At 33.4% G+C, this 15,787-nt stretch overlaps 1 pseudogene; it reads right to left on the reverse strand.

The window, feature by feature from the left end:
• Window positions 1-6,255: 6,255 nt before the first annotated feature.
• Window positions 6,256-13,174, reverse strand: LOC140833396 (ABC transporter B family member 19-like; annotated as a pseudogene).
• Window positions 13,175-15,787: the final 2,613 nt, after the last annotated feature.

The raw sequence follows: 15,787 nt of genomic DNA on the forward strand, positions 1-15,787 counted from the left end.
TACTTAGTGAATCAAGGATAAAGATTGTTTGGTGAATTCATCTCACGTAAGTATATATTTCACAAATGTTCCTTTTGTGTCAGTTTTTTTTAACCTAAATCATTAAGTTATAAATTGTTTGCTTTAAATATTCTTGTAAGAATATATAAAAGATAAATGTAATGTAAATATTAGGACACGCACGTCCCATGGAGGATTTGTTATGCATATTATTCTACGTATACCAATTGGGTTCACTAGCGTTTGATTGAGTTTAAGTTTGAACTTTACGAGTTCAAAGTCATTTGTAGGTATGGAAACCTTGTCCAACAAAATTGGTCGCACCGATCATAATCTCAAGGTCCTAAAATTTAATTATAGCAGTAAATAATATATATAATATTATGGTAAGAGAAATGGGAAAAAGTAGTGGTGTGTGTTATATTTTTGAAAGAAGATAGTAATTGGGAATATATTGTTACATACAGAAAATCTTTTAAATTAATTTTCTATGTTGGCAATGTTTGGGGTTTGATAGGTCAAGTTGGCTTTCGAAGTTAATGTAAGGTGCTTGTAATTGTACTGACAAGTGGGCCTTTATGTGTATGTCTCAAAACGCAAGACCATGTGATCATTGGACACTTATCACCCCTTATTAACCCACCCCTTCAATCAAATTAATTTGGTGTGACACTTGTGTTTCTTATTAATCCCATATCAATCATTTGCATATATACATATATATATATATATATATATATATATATACTAATGACCTGATTGATACGAATAAATGCAATAATATATAAATATAATCAATCTTAGAATGAAATGATAATTATATTTCATTATAGTGATCGATATAAAAATGAACAAAATGAAATTTTAAAAAATAAAATAAAAGTACCTAAAATACTAATCATAATATATATTTATTATTATTATGAAGACATATTCATATAGATTTAAATTAGTTAAACTAAATAAGATGAAATAGGTAAGGATTGAGAGTGAGAGTATATGGATGAGAATAATCATTGTCATTTGAGTGAGCATTGTCTTACCAAGCATTAGTATAATCAAAGAAAAAGATGGGAATGCTCATTTCATTCTCACATAATTCTCTCCTACAAAGTATGTCCAACGAATTATAACTGATTTTTCATGTTGTCCAACGTATGGTACCGCATGAAAAATCATACGTGGTCTATTATATATCACTAGATCAACTTTTAGACTCCGTTTGGTACGTGTCATAGGGTAAGTAAATGATTAATAATTAGAGTGATTAAAAAATGAGATATATGGATTAATATTATGGTGGGATAAATAACATGGTGTTTGGTATGATTTTAAAATGAAAAATGCCCCAAATGCTAATTAAATATATCTTTTAAAATAATTAGATATATAATTAAATATTTATAATTATAATTTACATTTATTAAAATTAATTTAAATCATTAAAAAATATATTAGAATTGAAAAAATATATATTTTCATAAAAAAAATTAAATAACAAGATTACAAATTTATAAAAGTTTAATTTAAAATAGATTTGCATTATAATTTATTTTCTTTAAAATGATTGAAAATAATTAAAATATATGAAATTAATTTATAAAAAATATAATAAAAATTTAAATATTATATTAATTATTAAATTTTCACTAATTTTAATTTTCATATCATATTGAAGAAAACAATTCAAGGGTATTATGGTCAATATATAATCTTATCATGATCACTATTCAAAAATTATTAATTATCACACCCTTTGAGGAGGGATATTTAATCACACAAATAACATGTATAGTGTGGGCTTTCCATCATAATCAAGTGCCTATAGATTAATAAAAAACGAACCAAACGCGAGATAAGGGAATGATTATTTAATAATCATTCCCTTATCATGGCTACCAAACATAGCCTTAGAGTATTGCTATAAAGATAATATTGAACTAATCATATATAAATTTCCAAAAAAAAAAAGTTGAAAATCACGGCACCCTTTTTTCATATTTACCAATTTTAATTTTATAGATAGGCGGGAAAATTGAAAATTCTAGCTTGCTAATAAAAATGACCTTTTCTTGAAGTGAAAATAGGAGAACAATTATTATAATTTTGTATTCTTTTAAGTAAATTTGTGCCCAAAAAAAAAAAATATTATTTGTGGAAACACACTGATAGCGATAAAGAACAGAGAAATCCCAATCAAGTGGACTGTTTGTACATGTTGTATGACATTAATATTTGGTAATATTATCACATGATAGGCACATGATTAGCACATGATTACAGTCACTGTCCATACTATTATCAGACTTAGGGTAATCATGAAAACTCTACATATTTTATTTTCAAAGTATCGCATTCATCGAACTATATATGACAGAACCATCATTTTTGATAATGTGAATTTTGGAAGATCCACCCAAAATTAAAACTTTTATATGAATCCGAGTTAGAGACAATCACGAGTGTGTTTAAATGTAAAAAAAGGATGTCACATGAGTTTCCAGTGCTCCACCCACGACATGATACGTGGCACAGTAACATATTTATTAATAAGGAAATATTATTACTTAAAGAGGCAACAGCATTAAATAACCTTTACTTTTGTCGACCCTTACTCACATGTCAAAAAGCAATTTTGCTGACCAATATCACTTAGTTGGGCGACCCAATACTATGAACATATATATACATATATATACATATATATATATATATATGTGTGTGTGTGTGTGTGTGTGTGTATATATATATGTGTGTGTGTGTGTGTGTGTGTGTGTATAAATAGTTGAAGCAAAATTGGAGTCTAGAATTATCATCCGTTACGTTATGGATTTACTATTTCTTTCATTTTAGGGAATTGGTACTTAAAAATAACTTATTGTTGTTGTTGTTATTATTGTTTTTTATTTAATTATTTTTGTGTAAAAGTATAAAAGTGTCGATAAGTCAATAAGTCATAGTATAACATAAAACATGTGGACTACTTAATTCGAATATAAGACATGTGGGAGGTTTTCAGTTTGGGCACGACAGATATTCAAGAAATAGAACTACAAAAGATGTCATGCCACACAACACTGTATTATATATCTAGCCTTTCATTCGATATATGACTTACAAGCAAGTTTGATAGAAATTAATCATAATTTTTTCTCTTTCTAATCCATCGGTATAAATATCAACAACTACGAATTGGATTAGTTCCTCCTTATAAATAAACGTTTCATTAATAATATCATGTTTGATGGAACAACGGTTGATAAAATGGTGATTTTCACCACAAAACAAATAGATTGGACAAAAAGACAAGTTATTTCGTGAAAGAATTTTTGGGAATGCAAAATTTAATTGCAGTCTTGTATTTTATGGATTAAGGTGAGATATTTTTAGTCATATATTTTTAGACGTTGAATCAACTACAGTCTTTTAACTATGTTATGACAATTAAATCTAGTCATTCACGTCAAAATCAAGTTATTTTTAATATTACGGTATCAAATACACTTACATGTATCGAGAGAATTTTTCTAACCACATAATTATACAAACTTGTATTAGTCATTTAATTACATGATTTTGATGAAAGCGGCTGAAATTGATATTTGTAATATAGTTACATGACTGTATGTATATATTCAACGAAATATGCATTATTAGAAATATCACGCCCACATATATACATGACAAAAAATGACATTTACGTTGCATTTAGATGAATGGATTTGAAATCAATGGATTTCGATTATTCTTTTATTGTTAACAATGAAATAATGGATGAAATCTTAAATTTATATCTTACTAATATACATAAAATATAATGAATTTCAAATAAATCTAATATTGCCATTTGAAAGGATGTAAAGATGAATAAAGGATGTTTTTTTTAGATATTTATTAATTGTTTGTATTTTCTAGTTATGAAATCAAGAGCTCTAGCCCAGTACGGTTATTGGGCCAATTTTAGTTGGGTCTCTCAACTAACTGGGTTGGGCATATAATGTTTGATTGAGTAACATCTTAAGGGCCACCTTAGCCCATAGTATGAAACACCAGACTATCCATTAATAAATTGTAGGCCTAAATATTTGGGCCGTGGCTCAATAATATCAAGGACCGAGCTTACCGAACTTGAACCAAAATATGGGCACAACAATAATAAATAGCAGTATCAATTCATGTTTGTACTATCTCTTTTTTTTTAATAAAAAAAAAATGGCTTCTTTAATGAAACTTTTGTAGTTAGTTTGATTTATTAATACATATAGGTAAAAATCGATCCAACTTTGTTCCCTTCACTTGTAACTAAAACCATTTATATAAAAAAAAAAGTAAATTTTTTTATCGCACGTAATTTACGATGTTCATGGATCAAATTCTCATTCCTACAAACTTGTGGCAGTAGAAGTGAATCTGTGACCCCCCACGAATTATTGGTCTTACACACAAAAATAGAGGCGAGAGCGAGAGTAGTTCGAACACCCTGAATCACCACACATGATGGCCAATTTGGGGTGGAGCCTCTTCCCACCATCAAATCTCCACGTGAATTGTCCTTTTCCCTATGACCATAAGCCCAATCTTACGCACTCGTTAGTTTGTCATGAATCCAATAACATATATTCTAATATTTTAACATAAAAAATAATACTTTTCATGAATGATCCAAATAAAAAATCAGCCTCACAAATATGTCTCGTGAGACCGTCTCACACAAATTTTTGTCATTCTTATGTGATAAGATACAAAAAAAAAGTGCATTTTCTTGATATGAGCAATTTATATCCAATCTTTTAAGTTTTACTCAACTGCACGGTCTTACTACACGATTGGATGTAATATTATTGAATCATTCATTTTAAGCATGGATACGTAGCAATATGTCGAAGAGATTAACCAGACTTGAAATATTTGGAAGCTTGAGATTGGGTGCATTTGTAAAAGGATTTTCCGGATTAATTGCATGAGCATTAAATTGAAAAAGACCATTCTAATTAAAATGATTAAAAGAATGTGGATATTTTTCATTTTCACGTGAAAAGGAGCAGTGCGGTACGGTAGGTAGGCCAAGCCCAGTGTAAGGTATAATTATTGCTCTCTTTACAGATGTAAAATCAGCGCTTTGGTGGACCATCCATGGCCCATATGTTCTTTATTTTTCATATTATTTGAAAAAAAATTGAATTGGAGAAATATTTTTTGAAAAAAATATTTGAGATGATATTTGTTTTGGTTGTATTTTAAATTTATCATAAATATTATTATATTTGCGTAAATTTATATATATATAAAAGCATGTATTTGAAATATTTCGAACATAAATTCATGAAACACTTCAAAAATCTCAATCCAAACACATTTTAAATTTTCTTTTTCGATTTTTCTTTAAAGATTCTTCTTACTTTGTTTTATTTTTCTTTTTTACCAAGATATTTCTCGCCGATATTTGTAAAACAATAAACCATAAACAATGATCATATCTCTATATTGAATTCGAATTTCGACAAAATAATACATCTCGCTTTGAGTACAATAATTGTGAGTACGAATCAAGCAAGTTTCAAAATGACCTGAACAACATACCTCTAGACTCATTTGCGCTTTTGGTATGATAAACAAACATCAATTCCTGTATTTTTAGATCGTGTTTGGATTAGAGGATTTGAATTTGAATGTGTTGAAAGTGAGGATTTGAAATGATTTCATATTCAGCTACATTTTTGAATTTCAGCTCAATGACTTAGAAAAATAATTAGTTAATTGGGATTAAAAATAATCATTGTCAAATAGATTTTGACAAACAAACCAATGGATTTGTTATTATAAATTTGAAATATCCATCTCACACAAATATCACCAATTTTTTACAATACTCTTCTAACCTTTTGGTTATTAAACAACAGCAATTAATATATATCACTTTATTTTCAAAAAATAACAATATGAAAAGTAAGATAATGAACTCCCTCCCAAATCCTTTCCTTCCAATAATTCAAGCAAATGGACCAAACATGAACAATAAGACACTGTTTACTTAAAACGATGCATAATATATAAATGATGAATTTAATTAAAAAGACTTTTTGTAATTATCTTCAGAAAAAACTCTATATCCTCAACCATGGAAAATGACATTTTAGCCCCCACATTCAAATAATTTTATGCCGGACCCAAAGGATTACGAAAGTAGCTGTTTTCAAGTGTTGGAAAGAACTTGGACCGACGAAGGAAAAAAGGTTGAAAAAAGAGAGATTAATCAAATCTGCCAACACAAGTTCATGCATCAAAATTATTTATAATTTTAGCACATAATCCTCCGATTATAATGGAGTTGTGGTGTTGCAACGCATTCTTCAGAACCACTTATCAACTGTCATCATCGTACAAAAGAAGGAAGAAACAAAAACAATGGTTTTAATCGACCCATACTTGTTTTTATCAACCTTTTCTTTTTCTGTTTCACATTCGATGGTTCTGTAGTTGTAGGAGTCTCGCATAGGCACCATCGGGTCGACTGATTAAGTCGCCATGGCTGCCTTGCTCTACGATTCGCCCATCTTGAATGACACCGATGCTGTCCACCCCACGTATTGTAGATAACCGATGGGCGACGAGAATGGTGGTTCGCCCTCTCATAAGCCTTTCGAGGGCTTCTTGTAGCACGCACTCAGACTCGGCGTCAAGGGCACTTGTGGCCTCGTCGAGCAGAAGTATAGACGGGTTTTTAAGAACGGCCCGTGCTATGGCAATGCGCTGTTTCTGTCCTCCAGAGAGCTGCACACCTCGTTCACCAACTGGAGTTTTGTAACCTTCGGGTAATCCACTGACGAATGTGTGCACGTTCGCTGCTCGTGCTGCTTCGATCACTTCTGCCTCGGTTGCTCCTTCTCTTCCGTAAGCTATGTTCTCGAGAATGCTTGACGCGAAAAGTGCCGGTTCTTGCTGCACCAAACCGATTTTGAGACGAAGAGACTTCAAGTTTAATCTCCTGATATCTTTTCCATCAATCATAACTTTCCCAGACATGGGGTCATAAAATCGCTCTATCAATGCAATTACAGAACTCTTCCCTGATCCGCTTGCACCAACAAGAGCCTGGCTCTGCCCGGCTCGAATTCTTAGGCTAAAGTCCTTAAAAACGATCACATCCGGCCGAGATGGATAAGCAAAGTCGACATGACGCAGCTCAATCTCACCACGAATGGACTCAACCATCTCCGCTTCAGAATCGTCCGGATCTATCCTTGTGGGGCGATCAAGAATCGAGAAAACGGAACCAACAGCCTCTCCACCTCTTATTATTTCGGGAGCAAGGCTCACGGTTTCAGCAACGGAATTGGCTGTGATGACCAAGACTACAAACACCTTAATGACCTTAGAAAACGTAGAGACTCCTTTGCTGACAAGGTGTGCGCCATACCATAAGATTAAAGCTTCGGATGCATAAAGGGCAAGCTGAGAGAGACCGAATAGAAAACCCGAGCATTGGCTGCGACGTAGGCTCTGACGTTGAGGGACACGTAGTTGATGGTGAAACAAAGATAGGATTTTTTCTTGGGCATTGAATGCCGCGACTGTCCTAATGTTGCTTACCCCCTCACCGGCAATCATACTAGTTTTCGCATGCGCCGTAGCGGTGTCTCCAGCAAACCCTTTGAGAGACAGTTGCTGCAATATTCAATAGCAGCAGAACCAATACAAGATCGTTAAAAAAGAATCAAGAGATTTTGAATCCATCATGAATGTTCAGAAACACTTACTGCAGACGAGTTTCGAGTTCATATTCAAAGAAAATTATAATAGCATTTTGAATTATCTCGACCTACCCCTGGTCGACCATATTTATCCCCTTCCCCAAATCCTCAACCTCTATATTTGTTCCCATAAATTTAAATGTTTGTTCTTGGTGGAACGGTTTAGACCAGTATAAACAAATTTTGGAGTCCAAGATAATTCAATCTGTGGATTGTGAGCCACATTCTACTCAATCTTTTCATTAATATTATTATTATTTATTATGTTTATATATTGAATTTTTACATTTATTTACACTCGATCTAAGTTGGATAAACTATCAAACTAGCTCTACTTGAAGAACCACTAGTCGAGACATAAGTGAAAATTTTGAAAACTTGATCCGAGCTCGACTGATTTACACCTTTAGATTAGATATAAAGTACCAACAGAAAAATAAAACACACGCAACCCAAAGATTTGAGTAATCTGGAATCGAGAAAGTACACTTATTCCTCCAGGTATCACTCTAATTAAAAAAAAAACTCAAAATTTTCAGTGTCATCGAAGTTGATGATCAATAATAGATTCTCACATACTTTTCCTCAGGCACTACTGTACTACATCAATGCTTTTGTTTATTTAATGTTTGGCTGTGAGTTTCAAAGAGTCATGTAGACGAGGTGAAGGAGCACATGCAGGGCACTATGTTGTAATTACACCACTTGTCCTCTAGTGACAAGAAAAAAGTGAAATTGGGTTCCAAGATTCAAACATTTTCAGTAATAAAATAATTGAAGTGAAGATATTTTATTTCTTCCCATATGTGCCTGTCCAGATTTCATGGGCATTCTTTAAACCGGTCTTAATTAGCATCTTTTACGGAATGACTTTTTGCTTAGTTATAGTTATGTCTCGAATCCAACCCCTCTCCTTGAATTTGGGATCTCATTGCCAGATAGGCTATAAAGACATCGCCCCCAAAGACTAGAGATGACTGCAGAGCTTGTATTTTTGAACAAATCTCAATTGGGTTGGCCCCTACTTCATGCAAATGACTAAAACGACCTAGTCCCCCACAAACTTTTGGAGCGTTCATAACAATATAAGTGTGGTTTGTGGATGGATTAAAAGGTTTACCTGGGCAAAATTTGCAAGGACTAGAAGAGGAAATGTGGCCAGTATCAGCAGCGAGACCCTCCATTCGACTATGAAGGCAACGATGAAAGATGTAAGAAGAGAAGTCATGTTCTGTAGTATCACCGATATCCTCTCGGCGATGGCTGATTTTACGTCCGCGGCATCGGTGGCTAAACGGGCTGCAAGAAGGCTGGAATTGTTCTCCTCCTCGTCGAACCAGCCAACTTCATTCCTCAAGATCGCTGAAATAAATAAAGAAAATTAATATTTCATAATCTGATGAAATTTTAATGAAGGCAAATTGCCGTATTAAGATCCCATTTACCCGCAAGCATCATCCGCCTCACTCGGGTGGTAAGGTTCTCTCCCATGATACTGAAGAAGTAGTGCTGAATTAGATATGCAACAACGGCATAAAGGCCCGCTCCAATATATATGAAAACATACTCCTTCGTTTTTCGTTCCATGACGGCTGGATTTCTATAATAGAACACCTCAATCATATTACTCATCACTATGGCAAATGTAGGACCAATGAACCCAGAAAGAACTGATCCTACTGCGCCCATGATTGAGTAAGGCCACTCGGGAGCATTTAGCTTAAGCAGTCGGCAGAAATACCCAGCTGGCGCTGGACTTTTCCTTTCTGTTTCAGCATTTGATATCATCTCTATACGACCATCGGCGCCTGTGCTGTAGGAGTAGCTCAAATTTCTTAAACTCCCTGAACGGAGGCTGAGAGATTTAGTTGACAATGAATGGCTCAGCCGAGACGAGCGTGTTCGACGAGTTGATGGGTTTGAAAAATCCCTATTTCCTACCATTTCTTGGAATCGAATCAAGGAAGCATATGCCCCAGCTTTGGCAATGAGTTCTTCATGTGTTCCAGTTTCGACAACTTGCCCTTGCTTTATAACTGCGATAGAGTCAACATTTCTTATTGTCGAGATTCGATGGGCGATGACTACCGTAGTTCTCCCCACCATCAGACGATCCAAAGCCTCCTGAACTATGCTTTCCGAGCCCGCATCTAGCGCGCTGGTCGCTTCGTCAAGCAGAAGAATCTTCGGGTCCTTCAGCATAGCTCTTGCAATAGCTATTCTTTGTTTCTGGCCACCAGAGAGTTGAACACCACGTTCTCCAACCTAGATTTATACGGAACAAGTTTATTTATCTATGTTCATAGTGCAACTCAAAATGCACCCTGTGCAGCAGTTCAAGTAGCATGTCACAGTTACTGGCACGTAAACAACTAACTACACAGAACAATAGGAGTTCAGAGAACATTGCTTATGAAATCAACCTGAGTATTGTAGCCGTTTGGGAGCAAAGCGATATAGCTGTGAGCATTAGCAGCCGAGGCAGCAGCTTCCACTTCTACCATGGTCGCGTCAGGTTTTCCATAGAGAATGTTTTCAAGAATCGTGGTCGCAAAGAGTGCTGGTTCTTGGTTCACCAAACCAATTTGATTCCGAAGCCACCTCAGCTGCAGCGTCTTGATGTCCTGGCCATCTAGCAAAATTGCTCCTACATACCAGTTCCATTATGAAGAAGTACAATTAGTTTAAAACCTCCTTACGTATTCAGTCTCGAAAAGTTGAGAAAGTTAATTAGTTACCCTGATGCGGATCATAGAATCTTTCTATCAAGGAAACTACAGTGCTTTTCCCGGAACCACTACCGCCAACTACTGCCATGGTTTTTCCAGCGGGAAAGAAAATGGAGAAATCTTTGAAGATTATAACATCGGGTCTAGATGGATAGCTAAAAGTTACATTATTAAACTCAATGTTTCCATTAACATCAGTCAAACACTTTGCATCCGCCGCGTCTGGAACTATGGTCGGCTTTTGCTTCATCATCTCCATCAACTTGTATCCAGCGGCTTTACCTTTACTGAACGCTCCCAGATTAGAAAAGGACTGCCCCAAACTCCTGTTCGTAACAAACACATAAGAACCCTTGATTCGCCACACATGTTCAAGAAACAAGAACTGGAAAAACTAGCATTATCAAATCTTACATGCCACCAACAATGGCGGAGAAAATAGCAGTGAATGCCTTGCCACCATCCGTCTGCCCGTTTCGAATAAAAACACCAGCATACCAGAAAACAAGAGCCCACGACATGCACGCTATACCATATGTACATCCTAATCCCAGCCCCTTCGCCATTCCAGCCCTGTAACCCAACTTTAGCGTATTTTGTATAAAATCCGAATACGAACTCAAGGCCTTCGCCTCACCAACATAAGAATAAACAGTCCTCACTTGTGCAATCGACTGCATTCAACGAGCGTGCCGTTAGTTAGTAAAACAGTGGCGATATCATGAGAATCGAAATACATTTCACCCCATTTAAAGTTCAATAACTCGTGAAGCTTTTACCTGCTCGGCGATTATACCAGCACTTGCGTAGGATTCGCGGCTCTTGGAGGTGAGTCCCGTGAGGGTATACGCATATAGACCTCCGGCAAAGGCGATTCCAGGAATCACAGCCACACTGAGTAGAGCTAGCCTCCATGAACACACAAAACCGACCACCAATCCCGCCAAAAATGTTGACAGATAATGAATGAAATTACCAACCTGGTATCCCACGCACAAAAACCAACACATTCAGTAAAATATATATACATATATAAATATACGAATTAAACAGAAAAATCGAACTAAACCGACGTCCATTGTCCTATAATTAGTAACCAGCTAGCAGAGCGGGAAGAAATGGTGCAATTTAACAAAGTTCTGCTAACGTGCGCGGGTAATTAAGAAGATGAGCATTTTGGAAACGGGCCCGCAATAATGGCACCAACAAACTGTCCCGTCCAATGAATGATCCGATTTTCCTTCTTTAGTGCAACACTTTTCTAATACTAGATTACACCGTTATCCATCTGAAAACACACTCCTTGTTATTACACTGTGTTCTCTCACTTTCTTGGATTGAGAGGAAAAAGAAACCCTTTTATAAAACAAAAAACACAATGAAATTTAATAAAAAAAATTTAAAAAAAAAACTCGAAATCATGAAACAGGACCTTCTCGCTAATGGCATCTTGGACAAGGAGTGTATCTGTGGAGACACTAAATACAATGTCCCCTGTTCTTGCGTCTGTGTCGAAGAATCCCACATCTTGTTTCAGAACCGCTTCCAAGTATTTCTTCCTCAATGCACCCACTTGTCTTTCCCCAGAGTACATCCAACAAGCAATTTCTGTTTTTTAAATATAAAAATATGCGCCACAAACAAGACGTTAAATTTTAACTCCCAGAAAGATAAGGGCTAAGATTTAATTTCAAAGTAAAAGTGATAGGGATGTGTGATTAGATAATAAAGAAATAGGGAAACATTTAAAGAAATCGACAGGTTGAAGAGGAAAACGACAGACGGTCCACGGACCACGTGCGACTGATTCTAAGTGAACTGTCTTAAAACACTGTGAACCAAAAATAAAATTTAAAATTAATTTCCACGATCTACCTAAGATTAAATTTAGAACCATTATCAAAACACCCAAAAAATCCCAGGAATCGGGGTGAATTCAGCTGAAAAATAAGCCCAGGTCACAAATCCCACCTCCGTAGGAAGAAATGCACACAATCAATCCAAGGTAGACGAAGTACAGAGCATACTGCATTAAATCACGAAAATCACAGTCAGATCTGGATTAATACTACACAACACATATTCGAAACTTTTAGATTGAGATGCATGAAATGGTTTGAAAAAGTCCACACCTTGGAAACTTCGTGAGTCATCTTGGGCAAATCCATTTGGTTCTTGCCAAAACCATTGACCATCTCCCCAAACAGTAGAAAGAAAACAGGCATCGAAGACCCGTGAATAATGGCCCCGACGCTGCCAGAGATCATCAGAACATAATCATACTTATCAGCAAATGAAAACAGCTGGTAAAATGGCAGGCTCTGCACCTTCTTCTCGGACTCTGGCATTGCTTTCCCTCGGAAGCCTCCGCCATTTTCAAGAAAACTAAAATTTGAAAAAAGAAAAAAGAAAAAAAAAAGCAGCAAGCTTGGAATCACCCTTGAAGAATCAACCTCAAAAAGGGTAGAAAACTGGCTTCTTGGCTATGAGTAACATGTGAAACGGGGGATCCTAGAACACAGACTCCGTCCTCAAGTACTTGTAGCTGTCTGTGTACATGTTTTTGTAAGCAATGGGTAGTGAGTTTGACGATTCAATGGCCTTATTAATAAAAGCCCAGCTTGAGAGAGAGGAAGAAATCAGTGAGTGAGTGACTGTGTGAGAGAGAAAGAGCTTCGTGTGTGTGTGTGTGTGTGTGTGTGTGTGTGTGTGACGGACGGCTAATGTACTTATGTAGAACGGAGGGGGGTGTAAAGTTTGTTTGGGCTTACACGAGGTGAGATAACTAATTCTGGTAATTGTCTTCGAGATATTTTATTGTTAAAAAAAATATGATTTCATAAATATAAATCTATATTCTATAACTTAATATACAAAATCAATTAAATTAAGCTTTATATTTAATTTGTTAATATTAATATAATCAATTAATATGCTCTAATCGAAACGATGGAGAAATAAAATGGACAAATTTATATTATTTAATAAGTTTTTATCACATTCAAAAAAATAAGATACAAAATTCTAAAAGAAGAAAAAATAAATTAAAATTTTAGCATATCTACTTTTTTATCGGATATATGAAAATTAGTTTTAATTTATCATTTTATCTCAAAATATAGTAAATATTTATAGGTCAACTCCTTCATCTCATAGATTTAGGTATGTGCTTATTTTCACATATACTAATAAAATTATTACAAAATTAAATTTTACCAAAAAAATATATTACATCTTATTTAATAATTGCTTTATTAATTTAATTAAAATGTCAGCGGATAAAGTCATTGTTTCTTAAAATTAAGATTATATGTTCAATTCCGACTGAAGTCATTTTTTATTCTTTTATTTTTCAATTAATTTTTTAATTTATATATCAAAATTACAATATAATCTCTCACTATTTCTTATAATTATATTTTGATCCTCATTTAAATATAAATCAAATAAATTATAAAAAATATTATACAAGCACACAACACGTGCATCGGTGTACTAGTATATATAAAGCATTAGCATCACTAATTTTAAATTTTAATAATATTTTAAAGAAAAAAATGAGTAACTAAAATTTTGTTAACTTATATTTCATCTAGACCTGTGAAATACTTTTTCTTTTTTTACTAAAAAAATTTAGTTATTTCATAATTCGGGTATATAATTTATCTATTGTTTTATTTATACTATATTGTTAAATTTCAACACATCATAATAATCATATTAACTAATTTTTGTATATGAATATGACACAAAAATTCCTTTACAATTTTACTTTTCATAATATATGTTAGTTAACTTTGTTGGTGTCTCTTTATTAGTATTTTTTTTACACAACTCTCTATGTTTTTTCTATTTTTTTCTGCGATTTATCTCTAATTTATTTAAAAGTTTAAATTATTTCAATAAATTTTATCGAATCACTAATCTATTATAAATATCATAATAAAATAATTTATTTTTTTTACTCAAAAATTATATTAAAAAAATCAATATGTCACGAATCGTTTGTCACAAAACAATAGTATATGTAACGTAGATATTTTAAATAGTGATGCATGTTTAGCCGAAGAAGACGATCGCCTGTCCTAATTGCTGTTTTTCATATTCTTATATGTTTTTTTTAATATTAATTTATTCTAAAAAAGAGTGAGTATGTGCTACGCTTCCATTTACCATTAACAAAGACTTACTCCCCAAATCAAAAGTAGTTAGTAATTGTGGTTAATATAATAAATAGTACATATTTTGTCTTATTTTTAAAAAATATTTTAAATCTTCGATATGATTTCTCCAATTCGAGGTATTATCATAAAAATTGTATTCTACCACTGAATGATAGACATGAATTTAATTACTCGTAAACACAATATAATATTAACAGATTTTATTACAAGATATCGTAATTTAATTTACCAAGAGATATTTTTTTTTAAAAAAATATCGAGTTGTAAATTTGTTTATGAGAAAATTACATTTTTGACTTATCATGTTTGCTATATTGTGATATGGGTTTTCTATATTATCAAATTTAAATTTTGGATTTTTCATGTTTTTAAATTTTAGTTTTAGTATGTTATTTTGTTTTTTATTTTGAAATTTTAATATTTTTTCCAACTTAATATTGATGTGATATCAACTCATCGTTAATGTAGTACTGACATGTAGTATCATGTCAACATTTTCAGTGACAAAAAACTAAAGTTAGTAAAAAATCGAAAAATACATTCCTAAGATTGAAATATAAGTTATACGATCGTGCCAGCCTCAACATTAAGCCGGAGTAAATTCTGAACCTTTTCAGATTAAAGCATGTGTAAAACCAATGCCAATTGTCCTTCCACTGTCTATATTATTTATTAAGTTGAAGAATTTTGTTTTGTTTTGTTTTATTTTCCCAACAATTGAAAGTATATATTATAGAATTCTTTTTATTTTCCCAAAGTATCGTGAGTCGCATGTGCCGCAGGTAAATTTTTAAATCAGACGGATCAACAATTGGTAATAACACATATTTTTTTACAAGGTTTTAATTCTTTGCACGGTAAGAATCTACTGTCTACAGCCATTTGTATATCACTAGCCAATTAAATCAGTCCAATTATATAATAATCGATTCGTTATAATATGTCAAATATTTTCTTCTCAATCGCAATGGCTTTCCTTCTAATTTTCCCCTTATTATTTACACTACTGTTTACATATTTCATATATAATTCCACATGATGAAGCGACATTAATTCTTTTTAAAAAATTCATAAATTGTCAAGACGTCGTCGCGTCCACTGTGACATTAGAAACATACATCGA

The sequence above is a fragment of the Primulina eburnea genome, chromosome 1, assembly GCF_022965805.1.
Source record: "Primulina eburnea isolate SZY01 chromosome 1, ASM2296580v1, whole genome shotgun sequence".
NCBI lineage: Eukaryota > Viridiplantae > Streptophyta > Magnoliopsida > Lamiales > Gesneriaceae > Primulina > Primulina eburnea.